The sequence below is a fragment of the Pituophis catenifer genome, unplaced genomic scaffold, assembly GCF_029215685.1.
Source record: "Pituophis catenifer annectens isolate HBS135680 unplaced genomic scaffold, rPitCat1.0.hap2 SCAF_1, whole genome shotgun sequence".
Lineage (NCBI taxonomy): Eukaryota > Metazoa > Chordata > Lepidosauria > Squamata > Colubridae > Pituophis > Pituophis catenifer.
In genome coordinates this window covers 231,204,695-231,214,617 of record NW_027256881.1, presented here as the reverse complement: position 1 = coordinate 231,214,617, position 9,923 = coordinate 231,204,695, and positions in this window count along the sequence as shown.

Sequence of the window (9,923 nt, the reverse complement as noted above, 5' to 3'; positions counted from 1 at the left end):
ATTGCATAAATCGGCAACAAATTAATTAAACTTAATGTCAAAGAAGAGGTGAACCTTACCTTTTGTATAGCTGACGTGAAACAAGGTTTTGTTTTCCTACCGCTATGTACGTTTGCAAGTATATGTGGTTGTCCTCTTCTCATTGTACTAGGAATTGCTTGGGTAACTGACGATTAATTTGTTTTTGCATATGAAATGCAAAGGGTCTAATGGTGGTAAACATCTTGGAACTCTCCTTGATAGAATTTTCTGCCTAAATCAACAGCATCAAAATTCTCCATGCTTTAAAGATGATTGCAATTGTACGCAGCGTTCCATTACATTCTGTTCTGACTTCTAGGGCAAATTATGTATGTTAAAAAGGAAACTGAGCACCGAATTAATGGTCTGCATCTGGACAAATCTCTCATCTACAGAACTAATGGCAGTATCAAATCTAGGGAAATAAAAATTGATGTTCAAATTTTGCTGGGGGTCTGATATAGTTTCACCTGCCCCTTCGTATGAGATTGGCTTTTGTTCCTCCTTAATAGCATTACTTTTAAATTGAGTTTCCATTCCTGCTTCCAAAGAGAGGAATGCGCATTTTCCAATATTTTCTTAAATTTTTCATTATTTCTGGAGTCACCCAGATTTTTTTGGTGTGTGTGTTCCAAATAATCAACAGTTTCCTTACCATTAACAATTTCTGCTGAAGTTCCTGTAGCATATTCTTTCCCCAGTAGGGATTGGGTTATCTTATTATCGTAAACAAAGCTGCTGAATGATGATTGGCAGATGCAATAAGGCTGAAGAAAGGCTGACATTTCTTCAGCCCTATTGCCATGAGATAATCCTAGACATGTGGACGCGGTAGCTCAAAGGGACATGATGGCTCAGTGGCTAAGACGCTGAGCTTGTCGATCGAAAGGTCGGCAGTTCAGCAGTTCGAATCCCTAGCACCACATAATGGGGTGAGCTCCCGTTACTTGTCCCAGCTTCTGCCAACCTAGCAGTTTAAAAGCACGTAAAAAATGTAAGTAGAAAAATAGAGACCTCCTTTGGTTGGAAGGTAACAGTGTTCCGTGCGGCTTTGGCATTTAGTCATGCCTGCCACATGACCACGGAGACATCTTCAGACAGTGCTGGCTCTTTGGCTTTGAAACGGAGATGAGCACCACCCCCTAGAGTCAGGGAAAACTAGCACATACAGTATGTGCGAGGGGAACTTTTACCTTTACTTTAATCCTAGATATGAGCTTTTACCCTTGTCTGATCAGATGTTCTCTTCATTATTCTTCCAGGGGCACCCCAGTATTTTAATCTCCCAGAACTCCTTGATAAACCAAAGTACCAACTAAGAATCCAAGAATCCAAAGCTCCCAAGATTCTGGGCACTTGCAAGGATGCAGTTACACAGAGTGATATGAACTCTATATAAACTACAAACATTAAGGAAAATGATGAAGATATGCACATCTGCATCCATTGCCAAAGAGTCAAAGAGAGCGAAAGTGGTTGCATTATTCCAATCCCACTCTCGCCAGAGATCATCAACAAGCATGACCAATGCCATTTCGGTCCAATAACCTGTTGTGGCCCGTATGCGGCCTGTGCAACTAATAGCTGATTCAGACAGTGAGGAGGCTGGTGTGGTGCTGCGCAAGCAGCCTGTGCAGCTGGCACTTGAGTCGGACAATGAGGAGGCTGGAGAAGATTTGGTGCCAGAGGCGGGGATTCAGCCAGGGCCTTCAGAACCTCCAGAAGCTCCCTTTAGTGAAGAGGATGAAGAGGATGAGCCTCTTCTTGATGCACAGGTGTACAGAGCTGCCAAAAGGCAGGAGTGGCTCCTCAGGAGGAGGTCTCCTCGAGAGTAAGGCTTGGGGCTAATTGGCCACTCCCTTAGCCTATTTAAGGAGGAACGTGGACTGAAACAACTCCGTTCACATACCTTCGTGTCTTGTCTTGCTTATCTTATCAGCTTCCTGTAAATTGCTTCTGGGCATTCTGCCAACCTCAGTAAGCTTTCAGTATTATTCTTTGAATTCTTGGTGGCTGTTAATTTATTTATTTATTTTATTTATTTGTTTCCATTTCTATACCGCCCTTCTCCAAATAGGACTCAGGGCGGTGAGCAGCCAAAGTAAAAAACAGAACATACAAAATTTAAAAACAGTTTAAAATAATTAAATATTTTGGCCGTAAATTAAAACAACCCAATTTAAAATCAATTTAAAATTTAACTCAAGCCAGCCCAGCTAGTTGAAATAAATAGGTTTTCAGGACCCGACGAAAAATCCGGAGGTCTGTTATTGTACGTATCTCTGGGGGGAGGTTGTTCCAGAGGGTGGGCGCCGCCACAGAGAAGGCTCTCCCCCTGGGGGTCGCCAGCCGACATTGTCTGGCGGACGGCACCCTGAGAAGGCCCACTCTGTGCTAGCGTACTGGCCGGTGGGAGGCTATTGGTGGCAGAAGGCGGTCTCGTAAGTACCCCGGCCCTAAGCCATGGAGCGCTTTAAAGGTGGTCACCAACACCTTGAAGCGCACCCGGAAGACCACCGGGAGCCAGTGCAGCTCGCGCAGGAGAGGTATCACATGGGAGCGCCATGTGATTAATTAATGTTAATTAATTAATGTTAATGTGATTAATTAATGTTAATTAATGTTAATTAATGTTAATTAATGTTAATTAATGCAGTTAATTAACATTCGTTGTGGTAAAAAACTGGTTTATTTAGTAAACTAAGGTTTGAACGGACTTTGTGTGTGCTGCATTCTTTGGGGTCCATAGCTGGGGCAGAACATAACCAACCCTGAATCCTGATTGAAAGGAGTCCAGATAATCTATTTTATTCAAGACCCTCTAAAGCTGCCAGGCAACCACCTTTTTCACCACCTTCCCTAAAAAGGGATGATTGGAAACAGGATGAAAATTGTCCAAGCAGGTGGGTTCAAGTGATGGCTTTTTAAGGAAGGGGTGAGCCAGGGTCTCTTTAAAAGGTCTGGAAATGTCCCCTCCTGTAATGATGTGTTAATCACTGCCTGAATTCACCTGCCAGTCACTGTCTTGGAGGTTTTCACCATCCAAGGGGGACAAGGATCTTACGACAGGTGGTGGTGCTGACACTATTGAGGACCTTGTCCATTTTCTCAGGTTCAACAGTGTCAAACTGTTCCCAGATAACTGGCCAAGACTACTCCTCAGGCATGTTGCATGAACTTGCTCCACACATGGGAATGAATCTGAGTGACTTTGTCAGAGGTTGAACAAATTCTTCTGCACAGCCCTGAAGATGATCACCTGAGCACACCCTGCCCCCCCCCATCCCAGGAGGGGCCAGATGATCTGGAACAGGGCCACCGGGTGACACTCTGAGGACAAAATGAGCGAGGAATCAAAAGCTGTTTCCCACTCTTACCAGGTGGGCCTTAATAGCACCTCTATGTTGTGTCTGGTTGGAGTCATCCTTCGTTGATTCCTAGAAGGGCATAGTTCTGTTAGGGGAACATCCCCTTCTCGGCACACCCAGAGATTGGTTCTATATGCCAGGGTGGCTCCACAACCCCACTAAAATGGTGGGCAGGAGACAATTTATTGTAGACCAAGTTGACATTTAAAGGCAGCATCTGAAGACCAGGGCTTCCCCAAAAATCTGCTAACCAGCTATTGAAGTTGGTAAAGAGTAAGGAAAATGATGGAGATATTGCTGTGAAATAGTGTTAAGGCTCTTCTTTTCCTTTTTGTCTTGAGTTTTGATAATTGGCATAGTGTTGTGATGTTTAGGGATATTATGTACACTTGTGTTAGCTTTTATGCAACATTATCAATACGATACCTGAGGAAACTCCAAAAACATTGATTTAGTGTAGACACGAGATAGACCAAACAAGCACTTTTTCACAGTACACAATGAAAGATGTCATGTTTTATTTATTTTCCCATTCATATAGGACGGAATGAGAATATTACTGGGCAGCACATTCCAAATCGCTCTTCAATTTCAGACAATTCACATCCAGTACAATCAGTTGAGGCCAATGATATCATTGAGAAGGTCTCCAGTTTAAAGTGAACGCTAACGGTTGCATCTGTCATAGCCACAACAAGTGGCACTAACTCCCTGTACTGAATTCAGAAGTTGACACTCATACTGAGAGCCACACCTCTTGGCATATCTTGGTGGCTGGAATCCTACAGGGAAAAAAAAAAGAACTTGTGATTGCTTATGGAAAAAATAAATCTAATTTTCCACTTCACCAACATTGTCCCTTGTTAACAATGGAAGCTCCTAGATAGATTACCCTTTCTTCATTTCGACAGGAAGCTGGGTCAGGCATGTGGCACATCCACATTATTCCAAATTCTTGCTTCTTTCATGTGAAAAATGTGTTTCACATGAATAGCAAGACTGAGACTGAGGCAAGGTGGTGAGATCTGAAAGTGACCTATCTGCTCCCCTGAAAACAACCCTGATATCCCAAAAAATCAGCAGGCTGTCTGGTAATGCATTGGCAATCCCACTATTAAGCATTTTGCTTGCACTATCATCTAAGTCTTGTAGAGCAGCCTGAACTTGAAGTAATGAGTAACATTGCATAAACTGTTGATAAAGAATTGTCCCTCATTGTTCTTCTTGAGCAATACCTTTGTTCCAGGGTCCAGATTAATCTAGTCAGTTCTGTTTGTTTGGATACCTGAGACACTAATGTAAATTTTGATGGGCAGTGGAAGCTAGGTATCCTAGGATTTTTTCAGTCCTGAAAGGTGCATCTTGGGCCAAACGATTCCTGGACAATGGCTGGCTCAATAACAATGATAACAACCTATTGCCCAGGTTCACAGAGAAATAGAAATAAAATCCACCCCAGGACTCCTGGCTCTTGAGGTGAAGGGTGAGGTGACTCCTGGACCTCTTGAGCCCTTGCCTTGATAGAGCTAGTAAAGATCAGGACTTGGAAAACAATATACCCCGCAACCACTTCCAGGAGAAAATCCAGTCATCATATTGGTGGGGAAAAAACATTTTCTTTTGAATTTGGGAAATGGGTTAACATACTGAGTTCATTTCAGATTCTAGCCAAGGGTCATTATGTTCCATGTTTGAAGATCATTGATTTGACTCATTTATGTGTGGGACCTTCCAGAAGGTGACTATGTGCATTCCATCCATCTATTACTGAATAAGGCTGTATACAGCTTTTGAAAGAGGTGCTTTGCAACTGAAATGGAAAATAGTATCCTTCGTAGAACTGCATTTTTTGTAAGGTTTGTGCAATTTGGAAACTTGGAATTTTTTCCCAACTGATTCCAATCCATTAATGATTCTCCATAGCCTTTTTTCAAAGCTCATTGAAGTCCCCCTCCCAAATTAAAAAACTAAATATAATTATTTTTTTCACACTATTATACTTACCAATTCCTGTAAAGAATATGGTCATACATTGTTCTTGATTACCAGAGCACGTAGTTGTGCTAAAACACCTTCCTCCATTGGGACAATGATAACATTCCAGAGCATCCACAGCTGAAAGAGAGGAGGCAAAACAGCAACTCAATTTCTAATTTCCATCAGCTATTTTTAGCTAACATATTGCATGAATGGGATTTGCGAGTAAAAAAGCTGGAAATTATTTGCATCAAAGATTTTGGAAATTTCAATATCTCAGTTTCAAATTCAGTAAGATTTGAGAATTCAGACCTCTGTGGGGGAAAAAAATGGCAAACTGAAGACAGCTCTGCTAAAAGTGGAACTGCTGACCATGGCAGAATGAAAAAGCCAGAGAGTAGATGATTCTTTGTAAACCCCAGAAAAACAAAGGGCTTGAGATCGCCCACAACAACTCCAGACAGTTCCTGCTTACAAGAGAATCACAAAACAGTGTTCTCTGGCATGTTTATGGCTCCAGGAGAAGAGGGAATAGCCATCTTGCTCAAAGTATTAGAACGTTTGCATATTTTCTTTTCAAAACATATTTAAAAATTGTTAACTGCTTTGGAATTTTGGGATCAACAAGTCTAAAAACACCAGATGAGTCTTCTACCCCTCATGAAAGAACTGTTAAATACAAGTTTAAGATTTTTTTTAAAAAAATTAACAAACAGCAGAACTGCCACTGCGTGAGCTACACTGGCTCCTGGTGGTCTTCTGGGTGCACTTCAAGATGTTGGTGACCACCTTTAAAGCGCTCCATGGCTTAGGGCCGGGGTATCTATGAGACCGCCTTCTGCCGCCAATAGCCTTCCAGTGGCCAGTACGCTCGCACAGAGAGGGCCTCCTCAGGGTGCCGTCCGCCAGACAATGTCAGCTGGCGACCCCCAGGGGGAGAGCCTTCTCTGTGGCGGCACCCGCCCTCTGGAATGACCTACCCCCAGAGAAACACAGAATACCAGACCTCCGGATTTTTTGTCGGGCCCTGAAAACTCATTTATTTCATCTAGCCGGGCTGGCTTAATCCCATCCGTTAGGTTTTAATTTGAAATTGGTTTTAACTGGATTGTTTTAAATTGTGGGCCAAAATTATTTAATTACCTTTTAAACTGTTTTTTAAATTTTGTATGCTCTGTTTTATCTTGGCTGTTCACCACCCTGAGTCCTGCTGGAGAAGGGCGGTATAGAAATCAAATCAAATCAATAAATAAAATAAAATAAATAAGAAGAATGGTTACAATTTTGATTTGGAAACTTATAAATGAAATAAAGGTCCATACTGATTTGAAATAAGAGTTTGGAATTAATTGTAAGAATTCTTCCTGTGGGAAAATGCTTTTGCTTTGAATTCTTTTGATAGGATGAGACTTTGAAGCTTGGGCAGTAGGGGTAAGTAGAACAAACTAAAGGTTACAATTAAAGAGAAGAACACTTAAATTTGACTTGCTTTTTCAGAGCGGAGTAAAATATTTTAACATTGAACATGTTGAAGAATATTTTGGAACAATGGACCCAGATGTTAATTTTAAGAGTTAGTACTGATATAGATAGACTGTGTGAGGTGGGATATGGAAAGTTGGGATCGTTGTTGTACTTTAAGAAAAACTGGTTAGTTATTAAAATTGTTTATATTTGTTGAAAAGAGGGAAGTCATTTCTTTATATATTTCTTTTCTTTTGCCTTACTATTCCCTCTTATTTTTATTTTTTCCGTTTTCTTTTTTTCCTGCATTTTCATTTTCTAGCTATTCTTTTTTTTTTACTTTGTATGTTATTTTATCATTGATAGTATAAATTTTAATTAAAATTACTATAAGAAAATTCAAATATGAAGCTTCCTCTTCAAGAATTTAACAATTTTAAATATATATATTTTCTTCTGACATTGTATTATCATTGAAAATATAAATTTTTGATAATATTAGAAATTTCAGCTATGAAGCTTCTCTTTAGGAAGTTGATAATTTAAAAAAACAATGTATATTTTCTTTTGTTACACATTCTTCTCAATGTGTTACATGTCATACAATATTCACAAAGGGGGCCAGGAAGGCAGTTTATACATACACAAGTGTATGTGCCAAATATGCTGATGAGGAGAGGGGGGAAACACGGATTGGAATCAGAATTGTACATTTACAACTTTCCTTCCTAGCAGATTAAAAATTACATTCTTGTTATTTCTGATATCTTTTAAGAAATAGAGAAGGGATTTTAGACAGATGACCTATGGACCAATACTAGGTGGAGCCAATACATAGCCTAAAGCACAGTTTATAGTCAGAAGCAGGGGCCAAAAATATTAAAAGATAAGGAAACTGTCATATTTAAATAATATGCTTTGAGTTCTTTGACATTCTTTGATCATGAAAGTTTAAAAAGTCAAGTCCATATTGTTTTAGGCAATGCAGGAAAAAGATTCATCTTTGACTTAGCTCTATTTTACACAACACTTTAACCAGTGGTGAAATCCAAATATTTTTACTACCGGTTCTGTGGGCGTGGCTTGGTGGGCATGGTGTGGCTTGGTGGGCGTGACAGGAGAAGGATACTGCAAAATCTCCATTCCGATCCCACTCCTGGGGGAAGGATATTGCAAAATCTCCATTCCCACTTCACTCTGGGGCCAGCCAGAGGTGTTATTTGCCGGTTTTCCAAACTACTCAAAATTTCCGCTACCGGTTCTCCGAACTGCTCAAAATTTCCGCTACCAGTTCTCCAGAACCTGTCAGAACCTGCTGGATTTCACCCCTGCCTTTAACAACTGGTTCTTGGAATTGCAGTAAAGCACTTCAATTGTACTCTGAGGAAAAGGAGGAGAGAGTACACTAGCTTATTATTGGGAAGAATAGCCTAGGAGTGGGCAGAATTGGCCAGTGCTGGCCATTGTGCCCAAAGTACTACCAAATCTCCCTTTGATCTCAAGCATGCTTCTGCTAGCTTCTGCATGTAGGACCTCCAATCTAGGACCTCTCAGTTTTAAAAGGAAGGGACTGGGTCTGTGATCATGACTGATAACTTACCTTGTGACCAAAGCATTACAGCAAGAACGCACAAAATTATTTTTCTCATTGTTTTTCTGGAAATGGATTGCCTGCAATCAAGAGTTGGAAATCTGGGTCACTAGCTGTTCAGAGAATTTTTTAAAAAAATTTTCACAAAAGGTTCTGTGTTCAATGAACCTGGAAGACCCACCAAAATACATAACACTATTTAATATTCCAAGGTATTTGATATGTTAAGATCAATTAAAATGTATATCCTAGCAATACCATTATCTTAACTGTGCTTTACACTCTTTGTTACATTATGTTTTAAGAATTCTCTATATTTATAATGGGAAATGCTCCTCATAAAAAGATCCTGTTTTTTCCATATTAAAGATAGGAAAGTCTCCAGCCTAGCCAATGTTAATACTGTAGATGCTGGAATGTGTGGCCCACTATCATCTGGAAACAGTGCAACTGCCCTCCCTAATTCTTGCTATAGAATTTTTCTCTAATATATTCAGGCTAAGAAATATGAAATAATTCAAAATAATCATCATCATAATAGTTATAACACAGCAATAACATTGAAACCTTGTTTTCTTCTGCATAGTAAGCTTAAGCCTCTAATTTAGAATATAAGATATATAAGTAAGAATTCTTTCCTGTATATTTCTTGTATAAATAGCACATAATGAATAAAAAATATGTGTAAGAAAAGCTGACTCTTACCTTTGATACAGCTGAGGTAAAAGCGAGCTATGGTTTGGTGCCTGGTGGTACAACTGCAAGTATATATATATATAGAGAGAAAGAGGTGCTTTCTCCTCTCCTCCAATCCCTTATTCTGCAATAATCTGTGTTTTAACAGAAAGGGAAATTCATTTCTTACTCAATGGGTAAATAACTTTGTAAAGATCATAATGCAATGTTCTGGACTTGCAAAGCACCGCCAAGTGGTTTTGTTTATTTATGGAGTAAACTGACAAGTTATCAAGATTACTGCTGATGCTCTGTCTGTTCCCGATTGCATAAAATGAAAATATTTCCTCCACCGCCCCTCTAAAGTACTCTAAATATTTGTTCTCCTGTTAAAGATATACCGTGGGAAGAATTTATAAATTTGTATAACTTGTAGAAATATATAGGGAATCATAGGTTAACTAACCCAGGACTTCACAGAGTTACTGATCAACAGCTTCTGAAATCCTTTAAACACAAACGTAAGAATTAAACACTTATTTCAAGTTATAAATATACACAAGCAAACACACAAAACTCAATTAACACAATGTAAACACAGTTATAATGCTCACAGTTCAAATGAACAGAATCAACCCAAATCACTTGATCTAATCAACCCTTTCTCCAGCTCAACATATACACATGCCCATGCCCCTCAAGTGTCATCCTAGAATTAGTACGTACACATTTCCACACTTAGGACAAGCTCCCCTATAAAACAGCCCTTCTGTACCTCGTTTTCTAGGTATCTACCCCCATAGGCAAACCTCTTTGCTTTTGGGAAT